A 14995-nucleotide genomic window follows, 5' to 3' on the forward strand; every position below is an offset into this window, starting at 1 on the left:
CTTTTTATGCCCTCTCTCATCTTGCTTCAGTTTGGATGGGTTGCTCTTTATACCTGGGGCTCAGGTGTCATCTTAGGACTTCCTTTTATCAGTCTTATCCTTTGGATTGTTTCTCTGTTTTCTGGCATCCCCTTGTTCCTAGTTCTTGGCTTAGTCTCTCATTTCACTGAATCATATCCTTCACTATCTTCCTAAGAAAAGGTGTGTGGGAGGTACAAATTTTGAGTTCTTACGTATCTGAAAATATCTTTATTTCACACTTATACTTGTCCTTTATTTGGATAAGTATAGATTTATAGGATAAAAATAATTTTCACTCAGAACTTAGGGTGCCCAACACTACTGTCCTCCAGCATCCTGTACTGCTGTTGAGATGTCCGATTCCACGGTGTCTTACACCTTCACACACAACATGATTTTTCTCTCTAGAAGCCATTAGGTTATGTCTTTTATCCTGGCATCCTGAAATTTCAAATTATTGCCTTGATATTTTCCCCCCATTCTCCTGGACATTTAGAGGGTAATTTTAATTTGGAGATTTATGTCCTTTCTTACATTATTATTAAAAAATAATAATTTCCTATATTTTGTCTTCTGAAACTGAATACCGATGTCAGACTGCCTTGAATAATCCTCTAAAACTCTTTTCTCTAAAACTAATTTACATTGATGTTTTTATTCTACTTTCTGGGAGATTTCTTCAACTTTATTTTTCTGCCCTTTTGTTGAATCTTTAATTTTAGCTATCACAGTTTAAATTTCAAATTGCTCTCACATCCTCTGAGTATTCCTTTTTCAAACCGTGAGAGGGATTTTACTGGCGGGCTTCATTCTCAGGCCATTTCATTGGGAGATCATGAAAAGTCATTACTTAGAGGATTTCTCTCTGGAGCTAGTAAATGTTTTCCGGTGAAGAATCCTCCAGTCTTCTACCCAGGGGACATATACCTGACAGTTCCTTTCTGGGAATGGTGTAATGGAAGGAGTCTGGCAGAGGGCCCCAATATTAACATGTCAACTTACACTTGATTTCCCTGTTTTCGGCCAGGCAGCTGCCCCTCTACTGTTGCTGGAGTCACTGAACTTGGAAGTGCTCTGTTTCAATTTCTCTAGAGAAAAAAAACCCATCTAGTCTCTTGTAGGGACATAGTTCCCTGACTGTATGGGATTAAAAGGGGATCCAGAGTTGTTATTTCTCCACATATCTTTTTCAACCAATTCCTTAGTGTTTAGCTCATGCTTCAAACCCACTTCTTGCAAAACCCGCTGCTTCTGAGTCCCCCATCTCTCTGGGCTCTATGGGTAGAATCTGCTTCATCATCACCATCAGTTTCCTCTCCAGGCGCTTCTGAGTCTTAGTTTTACTTACTCTACTAATTCAGTTACTTCTTCTCCAGCCACGTTTAATCATCCCCAAATTGCTGAACTAACTCTCTTGTCCACTAACGTCCTCACTTCTATTCTCTGTATTCTCATAGGTCTATACTTAAAAGAAAAAAAAAAAAGTCTCCTATAAATAGGGAGAGGAGATGAAGGCATACGATTAATTTGTTGTCTAACCAGAAGTTCATACCTACTTAAAAAAATGTTTACAGATTTTATAAATAGTACATTGTAGAAAATTGGACCAGCACATTAAATCAAGCATTCACGGAGATGCGTGGGTGGCTCAGTAGGTGAAGCGTCCGACTTTGGTTCAGATCATGATCTCGAGGTCTTGGGATGGAGCCTTGGGTTGGGCTGCCCACTCAGTGGGGAGTCCGCTTGTCCCTCTGCCCCTCCCCTCGCTCATGTTCTTCTCTCTCAAATAAATAAATAAATAAAATCTTAAAAAAAAAATAAAGCAAGCATTCATGATTCTACCACCCAAAAATAGTCAATATGAACATTGCGGTACATGATACAATCAGGTACTTAAAAAAAAAAAACAAAACCCTTTATTTTAGAATAATTTTAGATTTATAGAAAAATTGCCATGATGGCACAGAATTCTCATATACTCCACACCCACTTTCTCCTAATACTATCATCTTGCATTAGTATGATACATTTGTCACAATAAATGAACCAATATTGATACCTCGTTATTAACTAAGTGCAAACTTTATTTAGATTTTTTTTAGTTTTTCCCTAATGTCCTTTTTCTGTTGCAGGATCACTTCCAGGATACTACATTATTTCATTGTCATGTCTCCTTAGGCTCCTCAGGGCTGTGACAGTTTCTCAGACTTTCCTTGTTGTTGATGACTTTAACAGTTTGGTGGAGTATTGGTCAGACATTTTGTAGAATGCACCTTAACTGGGATTCATCTGATGCTTTTCTCATAATTAGACTTGGGTTATGGATTTTTTGGGAGGAAGACCACTGAGGTGAAGTGCCCTTCTTGTCACATCATATCAAGGGTACATACTTATCAACATGACTTACTACTATTGATGTTGACCTTGATCACCTGCCTAAGCTAGTATTTAACAGGTGTCTGCACTGCAGAGTTACTTCTTCCCTCACTCCTTTCCAAATTGTCCTCTTTTTAAGGAGGTCGCTATGAGCAGCCCATGTGAAGGGGTGGGGAGCTATGCTATGTAACAACAAATTATTTGGAGTTCTTCTGCATGTGAGATATTATCTATTCTTCTTCATTTACTTACTTATTCATATCAGTATAGACTCATGGATACTTATTTTATACTTTGGATTATAATACAATACTACTTTATTTATTTTCTTGCTCATTATTCCAGCTTTGGTCATTGGGAGCTCTTTCAACTGGCTCCTGTGTCCCTTTGTGTCTCTCTCCATCTCCCCCATCATTGTGGACTTTTGGGGCACTTCCTTACTTCCTGGCACTATTAGATGCTCCTGGATCATCCTGCATATTTCCTGCCCCAGTTCTAGAATCAACCATTTCTCCAAGGTGACCTAGTCCTTTTATTGGAGAATGGTATCTGGTGATAGATGTGCTTATTTCTACAGGGATGTTATTCTCCTTAGGTCTTCTCAGCTGACATAGCAAGGAAATAGATGTGTGTACACATATCTATAAATATTTCCCTATGTAACTATATCTATATTAAGTTAAGCATGGGTTCCCACTGAAGTCTTCAACTCTAATTCCTTAACACATGGATCATTTTAGCCTTCTCCTCATGTTTATCTGTAAATATAAATTCTGAAAATGAGAAATCTGGCTCCCACTATCTAGTCATTTACTTATTCAATTCCAGTATACATGTATTGTCAACCACCCAATTTTTAAAGTAGGAATTCATTTTAATTGTCCCCAAACTACTTACTTCAGTCTAAAACTCCATAAAGGACTTTATGTCACTCTGTTCTTACAGTCCCTGATCTCTTCCCAGGCTTTAATTTGTCAAACTAAAATGCTGGTTCTCACACTGATATCCTCTTCAGGCTTTGAGTCATAATGGTTGTTTTTCTCTGGCTTCTCTCCAGTTGAAATGTCCTTCTGGAGTCCACTGACAAAAAATGTATCCATCTCAGGTACTCCCTGAGTGAGTGACAAACTCTTATTCTACCAAAATCTGTGCCCTAAATAGTTGAGTAGACAGTGTAAAAGGCAGGGCTTGCCTTTGCTGGGAGAGAGGCGGTATGTTCTCCACATTTTTCCTCACTCTAGACAAAGTTCTCAGAAGCCACTTTGGCTGCAATGAGAGATAGAAATTCCCACACACCACATTGCCCAAGGAAACACTGCTATAAATAGTACTTGGTCTCCTCACCAGTCCACCACAGCCTAGTTAATCCAGCTGTGATGGGGATTTGGTGGGATGAGGAGAAAGCAGAAAAAGAGATAAAGCAAGGAGAAGTAAGGAAGAAGGATGGTGGGGAAAGGGTGGTGATATTAATAATAATGTTTGTAATCGATGATCTTCATAATTACTCGCATGTGCAAAGAACTTCCACATACATGGTCTCATTTATGCATTAATTATACCAACTCAAAAAAGTATACATTCACTTAAACAGTCTTAAACATTAAATTGGCTTTTGTGGGTTCTAGATTCAGGGATAGGCACATGACTCAAGCTGGGCCAACGAGAGTTGGCCCTGGGATTATTACTAGAAGTATTGAAAAAGAAGCACGTTCTCTTTTTATTGGGATTGTAAAATAAGTGTGTGAATGTTCAGTATATCTAGTAATTTTTTTTAAAGATTATTTATTTATTTATTTGACAGAGAGAGACACAGTGAGAGAGGGAACACAAGCAGGGGGAGTGGGAGAGGGAGAAGCAGGCCTCTAGCTGAGCAGGGTGCCAGACGGAGGACTCAATCCCAGGACGCTGGGATCATGACCTGAGCCGAAGGCAGACGCTTAATGACTGAGCCACCCAGGTGCCCTCTCCTTTTTTTGTTAAAGATTTTTTATTTATTTAATTGACAGAGAGAGACACAGCAAGAGAGGGAGCACAAGCAGGGGGAGTGGGAGAGGGAGAAGCAAGTATATCTAGTAATTTGTTTGTTTATATGCATAGAGGAAGCTCCTCTGAAGGAGTATTCCAAAATGTTAACGTCGATTAATTTTTGGTGGTGAGATAACTCATGATATTTATGGCTTTTACTACTTACATATTATTTATATTTTCTATAAAGTAGTGTATTACATTTATATTAACGTGGATTTTTCTGTTATAAATTACTATTTTAAATTATTTATAATATATTTCTTATAAAATAATATAAATACATAGTAATATATTTATCTTTACAATGTATTATTATGTAAATAATAGATTAATGTAATTTTTACACTAATGTAAGACAGAAGTGCTTTAACCCCCAAATGCCCATTTATTCCTTCCTTTGGTTCCTGCCTTAAACCCAGTTCCCTATGCCTGGCAGGACATGCATCCTTAATCCCACGATGATCCAGTTTCCTAGAGCAACTTTTTCAAAATAGAGTATTTCACCTTATCAAACTATTGAGGAAAAGGAAAATTTTTAATAAAAGTAAAACATTTAACAACTCCAAGAGTCTACTGGTTTTGTCCATATCCCACCAGACCTTGGGGCTACTAACAACCAAGTTGAAGGGTGGGGAGGCTCCGCTCTCACAGAGGGGCTCTTACTCCACTCTGGGTGGGCTGTGGCAGTGGTCTGGGGGTGGATGTGCCAGTTTTACATGACTTTGTGGTCTTTTCAGAAAGAGCTCAGTGGGTTTGGGACTGGTTTTGATGGTCTCAGTAGCCCTGCCAGAGAGAGGAACAAATGGCAACCCCCGAGGAAGAGGAACAGTCCAGATCCTGGCTCAGCCCTTTCCTGGCTTTCCTCCTCCAGGGTTTGTGAGGCCTCCTGGGAATCCCATACTGACTGGGAGGTCCTCCCTGATGTCCAGGAGCTCAGTCCTCCTCTCTTCCGCAGCCCATAGGGGCCCCTCCCGCAACTCACCAAAGCATAGCTAAGACCAGGCTGCAGCGTTGAACAAAACTCCCCCCAAACCCCGAAGAGATGCCATTCATTCTGAAGGAAAACTACCCTCTACAATTATGATGCAGGGCCTGTAGCTTCACATTGTACCAGATTGCTTTTCTCTTTTCCAGAATAGGTTGAAATTTTATCCTTGCATAACCCAAAGACCTATTAAAATATTTTGCTGAAAACAAAAGGGATTATTCCCACCAGAGCAATTTGCTTCCCCCTCTGCAGGAGAGAGAGGAACCGGTATAAAAACCCCAGCCCATGCATTTTCCAATAGCAGCTTGGCCTGTTTCCTTGCCCTTGCTGGTTCCAGAAAGAGCAGCACGCACTTTCCGCGTGCTCCGCTGTCCGCCAGTTTGGAAACAAGACTGACTTTGAAAGAGGGGCAGGGATTTGGCTGGCTGGGGACTATGTGAGACTCAGGAGAGGGGCAGCAGGCCAGTGGCCAAAGAAACCACCACTTTTCCCAAGACTGGGGCTTTAAATCTTGGAGTCTGATGTGGGGAGGGAGCTCCGGAATCTCCAGCCACCTCTGAGTGGAAAGGACGCACCTGGAACAGATGAACTCTCCAGGTTCTTCCAGCTCCAAAAGTGTCCATAGCTCAGTGAGGTCAGTGAGGCAAGGAGCTTGCTCCCCAGGTGTAGGTTTCCACGGGGCTCTTCCTGGATTGCTTCAGCACTGCCAGAGCACCCGTCCTCCCCTCCCAAGGCTTCTTAGCTTAAGATAACAGTCTTTTGTTCTCCCAGGGACTCCACACCCAAGGGGAGAGGGAATGAGGAAATCTTGGGAAAGTGCTGCCTATCTGATGAAGGTAAGAGGTAAGAGGCTGCTCCTCTGCCTTCCAGGGCAGCTTGTTCCCAAGGGCGCCCACCCAGTTCTGGAGGCATTTCTGGGCTTGGCTTCCTGGCAGGGGAGGCTCAGAGGCACTGGGGGTGCAGAGGGTGGTGAAGTACCTTGGCTCATAAATTTTCATCTTGGGGATACATTAGGGATTTTTTTCCAAGGAATCTTCCAAGGAGAAAGTGGGTGTCTTCTAGTGGCTTCCCACCAGAGCAATGATCAGATCCAGACTTCTCAGCGTGGCATCCAGGACTCTGCAGAATCTTGCCTCACCCTTCCTTGCCAATCCCATCTTCTGCTCTCTCTCCCCAGACCTGCTGGGCTCTAGCTACATAAAACTACTGTTATTCCCCCGAAAATGTTATGCATTTTCACACATCTGTGACCACTTTGCATATGCTATTTCCTCTGCCTGGAGTGCCCCCTCCTAATTCTCTTCTTAAAGAACTATTCATCCTTCAAGACCCTATTCAAAAGTCAGATGCCTCTTCAAATCTTGCTTGACTCCCCAGACCAGATTGGATGCTCTGTGCTCCAAGGCAAAGGGTTCCTTCCTTGGTTCATTACCCAGTAAGTAATTATTAGGATTTGCATGTTTATCTTCCTCTTAGTTGCTTCTCCAGGGCAGGGACTGTGTCATTCACCTTTGTAAATCCAGTGCAGGGCCCTAATAATTCCTCAGGCAATATTTATGTAAGAATGAACACCGATTCTGCTGGCTTTGTGGTATTTTTGAGTGGCATTAAGAGAACACTTCTGTCACCATGGGCCTCCCCTGGTGCACAGTGCCATCTCTCCAGACAAGGGTCATAGATTTGTGAGTCTGTGTATTCACACAGCATCAGTACAGCAATCCTCAGGTAGTTTTACATTGGATTTATTTATTTTATACATGAACTCTCTGGGTGGTTATTATAGTTACCATCATAAGATGAAGAGACTGAGATGCCAGCAGATTAAGTAACATTGTGTTCAAGGTTACAGTACATACAGAGCAAAGCTGGGACTTGAATCCCAGTATTCTGGCTGCAAGAGCCACAAGATCTCTGCCTATACCAGAGACTCTCAATAAGTGGTCTTTGAATCAGTAGATCAGCATCACCTTGGATCTTGTTGGAAATGCAAATGATTGGGTCCTGCCCCAGACCTACTGAATCAGAAACTCCTAGGATGTGCCCAGCAATCTGTTTTCAACAGCCCTGCAGGTGATTCTGTTGCATGCTTCATTTCAAGTTCAAGAACCCAGGCCTACACCATAACTGCGCCCGCAGCCTGGAGCCAGAGCCAGAGCCAGAGCCAGAGCCAGAGGAGGGCGCTCCAAGGCAAACTTTCACCCCTAAGCAGTCATGGCAGCTGGGATGGGGACAGGTAGAAGGGAAGAAAAGGCAGGGACTGAGTTAGGAGACAGAATTCTAGTCCTACCAGTTCTGCAATGATTGGCTGAGTGATTCTGAGCACTTCTCTGGGTCTCAGTTTTCTCATCTGTAAAATGAGGATGTTGACTAGCTGATCTCAAATTTCCCTTTATGTTCTGTTATTCACTCTCCTTCTTTGGAATAGTAATGTTGTCTATGCTAGGAATGGAATGAAGACAGAGTACGAGTGCTCATTTTTAATGGATTTTTCCCATACTTGGAAATCAACAGGCCCAAATTCCAAATCCTTGGACTAGCTACCTTCTTCCTCCTTAGGGGCAGAAAGTCAGAGCAAACATTTGAGTCGACTAATGAAACTTCGTTAGGCGAAAAAATAGAAACCCGTCTGATGGTATTGGTTTGGACCCCCCCTCCACTGTCTGGGGCTCCTCCCCATGGGCCTTTTCCCTGATCCCTCTCCTGTTACACGCTTCCGCACTGTGACTCTGCCAGACCCTCTTGCTCACAGGACCCTCTCCCTGTTCCCCCAGCGAGCCTGTGTACTTTTCCTACTCCTCTCCATGGGGTTGCCCAACTCAGAGGCTCTCACTTATCTGACACTTTTTTGAGGAAGGGTGAGGTGTGACGTGTCAGGCTGACTTACTAGGTATGCCAGGGGCTTGATGGCCTAATGGGGAAGTCCCATGGTCACATGGAAGCCCTATCCTCCAGCTTTCCTGTGGTCCTGAGGGCCCTCCCTGGGGCCCCCACACACTGGGTGGGACTGTGCCCATAGGGTACCTGGTGAGGCCCAGCATTTACTGGCAGCAGGAAAACCTTTCTACATCAGGCTGAAAAGAAGGAAGATTGTTAAACAACTGGCAAGTAGGATGCTTGGAAGATTCTAAGGAGTGAGGTTAGAAGCTATAACTACACACAGATTTACACACATATTCTTTAAAAAAAAAACAAAACCCAGCTCAACCTGATGTTGGCCTGTTCTTCTATGAGATCCCCCTCTCTTCCTCTTCTGCATATGTTCAGAATGTATGTCAACCTCACTCCTTAGAATCCCCTTTGAGATGATTATGAAAATTTGAGACAAGTAATTGCACCGTAAAAGTAGATACCTGAATCAGAAAGATGGGTAGTCAGCAAGAGAACATGGCTGAACTCATGAGTCCAGAGGGGCTATCAGAAGGTGGGCAGTTTTAAAAGTTGGTCAAATACTATGTCACCTTCAGCACAATCACATGTGCCGGATAATGAGCCCGAGTGTCTATCAAATCAATATCATGCCCATAGGCTCAAGTGTGAGTTTTCCAGAGTTCAGGAAAAGCTTACAGTGCAGGACTGTCAGGTGTTGCTCCAGTCCTTGGGTTAAAAGCCAAAGAAGGTGATTATTAAACAGGCCCCAGAAAGGATAGGAGCTCACTGAGGCTGCACTCCTGGGCTGCAAGTAGCTCAGGGAAGCTGGCTGCCTCCTAGATTGGGCATCAGTGGAATTACAGGTTAATAAAGAATATGTATGTTCTCCAAACTCATCAAGTATACATGAAGTATTTTCAGCTTTTTATATGTCAATCATACATAAATAACGTGTTTTTTTTTAAAAGAATATGTGTGTAAATTTATGTGCAGTTATAGCTTCTAATGTACCCTTTAAGTCAGCACACATCGTCAGTGGTTCCTGATCTCACCCAGTACCCTGGAAGCCCACGTCAACACTTTCCGTTGATGGCTGCTCTTTTTTCCCCTGTTCTGAGTCCCGCCAAAGTGCACCTAGTAGTTGAAGTGTAACCTGGAACTTGCCAGTCTGCCTCAGTGGGCCTGGCACATCCCAGGATCCAGGGGGCTTGAGGGCCTGGGCAGACTCAGACATAGGGTCGTCTCACTGGGCCTGCTCCAGAATGGTCCCTCTTTCTCCCTCACAGTCTACTCCTGCCCCAGCTCAGCCTGATGTTGGCCTGTTCTCCTGGGAGATCCCCCTCTCCTCCTCTTCTGCCTATGTTCAGAATGTATGTCAATCTCACCCCTTAGAATCTTCTAAGCATCCTACTTGCCAGCTTACTTGACTTCTGAACATTCATTTCTGGTGCTGTCTTCCATCCGAAGATTGGCCAAGTCTGAAGTCTGAACACCGGGGTTCTTTAGCAGTTCCTGAGGTTGTGCAGGAGAGAGGAGGTGTGGGCCGTAGTCATAATAAGCTGATGCAATCTAGCTGTGCGCCCCGCCCACCCAGGCACATCGTGTTACTTCCCTGGGCCTCACTTTTATCATCTGCAAAAGGAAAATGTTGATTCAGATGCCCTCTGAGGCTTTCCAGCTCTGATATTCTGAGATCCTGGAGCCCACCCTGGCTAAAACAGAAGGCTCCGAGGTCCTGCCCGTGACCCCACCCATGGCCAAGTGGAGCTAGAAGGAAGCGCACACAGTGTCAGGAAGGACAGTGGGGAGGATTCTGGGCAAATTGATCACTTGCCCTTCGTGGACTTAGGTTTAAGGAGCGCCTGTTGGGTGGGGCCTGGCTGGAAGGAGTGAGCTAGCCTCCCCCAGATTTCCCCTGCCTGAGTGCTTGCCTCACAGGCTGTTACTTCACCCTCCTTACCACTTCCCGGGGCGGGGAGGGGAAGGGCAGATGGGCAGCAGCTGATGCAATAGACAGGGAAATTTTACAGGTAGTTTTACATTGGATTTATTTATTTTATACATGAACTCTCTGGGTGGTTCTGTGTGGTTCTTCGAAGACAGAACAAAGGTCAGCTGGGCTGGGCCTACCTGGGCTGCAGCTGCGAGGCTCGGCTCTCCGCAGAGTTTCAGCTTCCTCTTCTTCCTCAACTCTCTCCTGGAATGGAGTTTATTCTCTGGTTGTCAGAGCCGATAGTTGATACCAATGTGTTAGAGTCTCCTCATATCCGTTCACTTGCAGTACTCTAACTGCAGAGAACATCCTTGCCTGCTGGGAATGTGCACGTGTGTGTGTACACGCATGCACGCACATGCGCCCAGTGGGGACATCTGGAAGTGAGATAGTTGTTCTAAGAATGTGCTCCCAGTGCTCTTCTGAGGAAGTGGGTTCAGTCAGGAGGATCAGAGAGTGTCAGAAGATCTGGATATTTCCTGTATAGCCAAAGTCTCAAAATGTGGCCTAGGAAATGCCATTTCTATTCAAGACCCCTTGTATCAAATATCAGTGAGACTCTGGGCTACTTGCCCATCTCCTGGGGATCTGCATGCCTTGGACACGATATAACTCTTTTAATCTTTAAAGTTAAAACAAAGTCTGCAATGCGAAAAAAAACCAAGGCGCATCAAGTCCTTTGTCAAATCCTTGACAAAAGGAAAAATTGCTAAATATTGCACTCAAACTAGCTCGATAATGAGTAACTATACCTTCATGATAAATGGAAAAGAGCTTTGTCTTACTAAATTCATGCTTCAAGGTTGCACATTCTGTGCACTAGCCTCAAGAAGTAAAGTCTAAGTACACTTAGGCCCTACATGACTCATAATCATTGTAATTTACTTCACATTTACTATGTGCCAGGCCCTGTGCTAAGTGATATACATGAATTATCACATTTTGTCCTCAAACCCTATGAGATAAGAGTCTGTTATCCCCTTTTCCAGATGCAGAAACTGAGGCACAGATGTTTTAGTAATTTGCTTAAGGACACCAGTAAGTGGTTGAGTTGAGATGTTAACCTTGTTCCCTGACTCTGAGGTTTTTATTTTTCTTTTCATAACCATCTGAAAAACTCACCTATACAAATAGAGGATTTAAGTGGGATAGAATCCTTCACATTACAAAAGGATTCACCAGAATGTTCTCTAAATCCCGAATTCCCCTCTAACTTTAGTCAATAAAATCCACAATTTTATTTTCTGGACTTTATTTCTATATTTTAAGGAACATCGTTTTTGAATATAATAGACTTCTCTTTGGGAAGGGTCACTATGAACCCTCTCATCAAATTAGTTAATTCCAGTATAATTAATGCTGATAATAGTTAATGATTGACTTATTTTCTTATGGGTATTGAATAACTAAATTTAGAAAGGAGCTTTGGGCAAGGTAGTTTATAACTTAAGTATGAATTTTATAATTATACATTTGTATATCTTCTCACATAATCAAATTTAATCAAATAAATAGCCTAAAAGAGTGAAATTATAGTGTTATCACGGCAGAGCGGGAGTTGGGGGTTTTCTTCTTGAATCAGCCGTCAGCTTGATTTATAGATGTTTTATCTCATTAACCTTTATGTCATGGAGCTAATTAGTGATGCTGGGAACTGCAAAACACACTTGAAGCAGCCATGTTGCTCTTTAATTCCATCATGCACCAAATTAAACTGGACTCAGTTATTCTGAATCATTGAAGACATCTTTGGAAAGACTTTGTCTCCTTCATTTCAAATGGCTTACTGGAATGAAAATCAAACTTGATGTGAACCCTGTTTTTCTCTTTTGGCTGTATACCATTTTACACCAAAACCTTCTGAATCTTTCAAAAGCTCTTCCCAGAGAGGCAAACACATGCAGATTGCTCTGACTATCCCTATTTTGGGTAAAGTTTGGGTAAAGTTTTCCCAGGATTCCACGGAGGGTCCTGAAGATTTCACTGCTGGCCTTCCATGTGCTGGTGAGCATCAGGGCAGCCGCACCAGAACCCAGCCCCATTTGGAGGGCTGCCATCTTGACGATGGAGAAGGTCCCTCAGGTTCTCATAGTGCTGTCGGTGTCCTTTTGCTTCTGTTCCCCATTCTTACTTTTGGAACTAAGCCCCTGAGGCACAGGTAGTTGCAGCCTTTCTTCCCTTCCAGCATTCTCTGGGAGGATTCTGAGCTGTGTGGTCTCCCATTCTTGTGGCTGGATTAAGAGGATGGCTAGGATGGAAAGAACCACATAGGCTAGATTATTTTCATAGGAAAAAGTGTGAAACTACTCTCTGGAGAGAGAATGGGCTGGGTGTAGCTCTTGAGTGGGACTTTGAGTGAGAAAAATGGCCATTTCTTCAAGAAACTTAGCAAAGATTTATGTTTTTTTAAGGCATTTGGAGTTCAACTTGTGTGTTTTTTAAAAATATGTATTTATTTTACAAAGAGTGGGGGGGGAGAGAGAGAGAGAATGAGAACATGAGTAGGAGGAGGGGCAGAGAGAGAGAGGGAGAGAGAGAATCTCAAGTAGATGCCATGCTGAGCATGAAACCTGATGCAGGGCTTTATCTAATGACCCTGAGATCATGACCTGAGCTGAAATCAAGAGTTGGCCACTTAACCGACTGAGCCACCCAGGTGCCCCAGCTTGTGTTTCTTTTGAATAAAATACCACATGAGGATGGACCTCCATAAGAGAGGAAGAAGGCTCAGGTTTATTCAAGTTACATTTCAAGTAATTTTCTGAGAGAGAAAACTGGTTTGGGTAGAAAAATCTAAGACGATGGCTTACAGTGGGGTTTTCTGAATTACATGGGCTTAGAATAGAACTGTGAAGTGTGGGGAGTCATAGAGAGGGGCCCATGGGAGGATATATTATCAGGTGGAGGCCATTCACCTCTCTTAGATTTGTGGGTGAAGCTGAGGTTTCTTTTGGGGGTAATTTCACTTGAGGAGTAAACCTCAGTACTGGAGTAAGGTGACCAAACTTGAATTTCTTTTCTTGGCTTAGTTTAAAAAAGTGGACTAGATTGTTAACATACAGAAGAATTTTTCTGTGGGTTCTTGCTCCTTAAATGCCAAACTGATGTTCTCATGCCGTTTGACATGTCTCTTGGGTGAATGACTCAGCCCTGGCCTCATGGACCCTCCACAGGCTCTCCCTCCCTCAGGGGTGCAGGTGTGTCCCCACCTCGGTTGGAGGCCAGGAAACTAACCACAATCTCCTGGCTAGGAGACTGTAGGCTCCTGCCTTGGAGGCAAAACAGGGTGAAACACAGGCAGGCAGGATCCCAAACCACAGAAGCTCAAGTTAGGTCATCTTTGTGAACATGACAACTCGCTGTCTCTCTTAGTCAACAAAAAGAAACATAGACCTGTTCAAAAATGGCTTGAAAAGACGGAATTTGCATGACTTTGGTGACTTGCCATTGAGTGCTATTCCAAAGCAAAGGAGAATTAATTAGCGCATCCATTTCACAAGCCAAGAAACGTGCAATGGTACACACACACCAGTTTACTGTAGGACCATTGAATACGTGAGTTTAAATTTCTTGTCTGGTAACCAATGAGTACAATGTCTGATTTCTTGTTCCCTCCTCACATGCACCTGGCAACATGGGGGACTGTGTGCTGGGCAGGAACCATCTTTCTTTTTCTTTTTCTTTTTTAAAAAAGACTTTATTTGAGAAAGAGAGAGAACACGAGCAGGGGGGAGGGGTAGAGGGGGAGGGAGAAACAGACTCCCCGCTGAGCAGGAAGCCTGATGCGGGACTCCATCCCAGAACCCCGGGATCATGACCTGAGCTGAAGACAGACTCTTGACTGACTGATCCACCCAGGCACCCAGGAACCATCTTTCAAAGCCCTTGGAGAAGTTGCAGAGACACCCACAGGACTCTCCCTCTGTGGAACCAGGCTCATTGGGACAGTTAGAAATTAGGTTGAGGATCAGGTTAGTGGGGAGGAAGCAGTGATGGAAAATTCTTCTTCTTCTGAAAACAGTTATTCATGGGAACTTTGCCATGACTGGTATGGCCATTAATACAGTCATTTCATTTTGCCTTAAATGTGAGATCCAGTCCAAGGCGGAGGGAGATGAACCCTTAGAAATGCACAATGACTATTCACCCAGTTTACTTGTGGGAATCAAGCAAATGAAGTGGCCTGAGAAAAACAACACTGCTTTAAAAAGCATTCTCTTGTGTTCACAGTATATTTACAGTAATCATTAGGAAAAAGGGCCTGGTGTTTTGAGGAATCTATCAGAAATCTTCAGCCCAGTTTGTTGCTAGGGCAGAGTGAGAATGAATTTACCTTACTGAAATCCTAACTGCTACTGTCAGGGTGATCCAGAAAGTCTGGATAATGCTATACGTAGGAAAAACAGACAGAAACGTTTTCTTTTCTAGACTGGCACCCCTGAAGACTAGGAATAATAGTCACTTCAGATATGAGTTATTGATCCATTCCTCTAAGGCTAGTTAATAACAAATACTGTTTGTTCTTTGTAGGATTTAACATTTGCCCAACCTACGTATAGCACATGGAATTTGGCCTTAACCCACAGAGCCACACTGGTTGCCTTTGACTCCAGCATGTATCTTACTGACATCTGTTTTGCACAGAGGAAATAGGAGAGTAATAGAATTGATGCTGAGTGCACTAAATGCTGCCCATGACAAACGTGTACCAGGCAGCTTCA

The sequence above is a fragment of the Neomonachus schauinslandi genome, chromosome 10 (genome assembly GCF_002201575.2).
Source record: "Neomonachus schauinslandi chromosome 10, ASM220157v2, whole genome shotgun sequence".
NCBI lineage: Eukaryota > Metazoa > Chordata > Mammalia > Carnivora > Phocidae > Neomonachus > Neomonachus schauinslandi.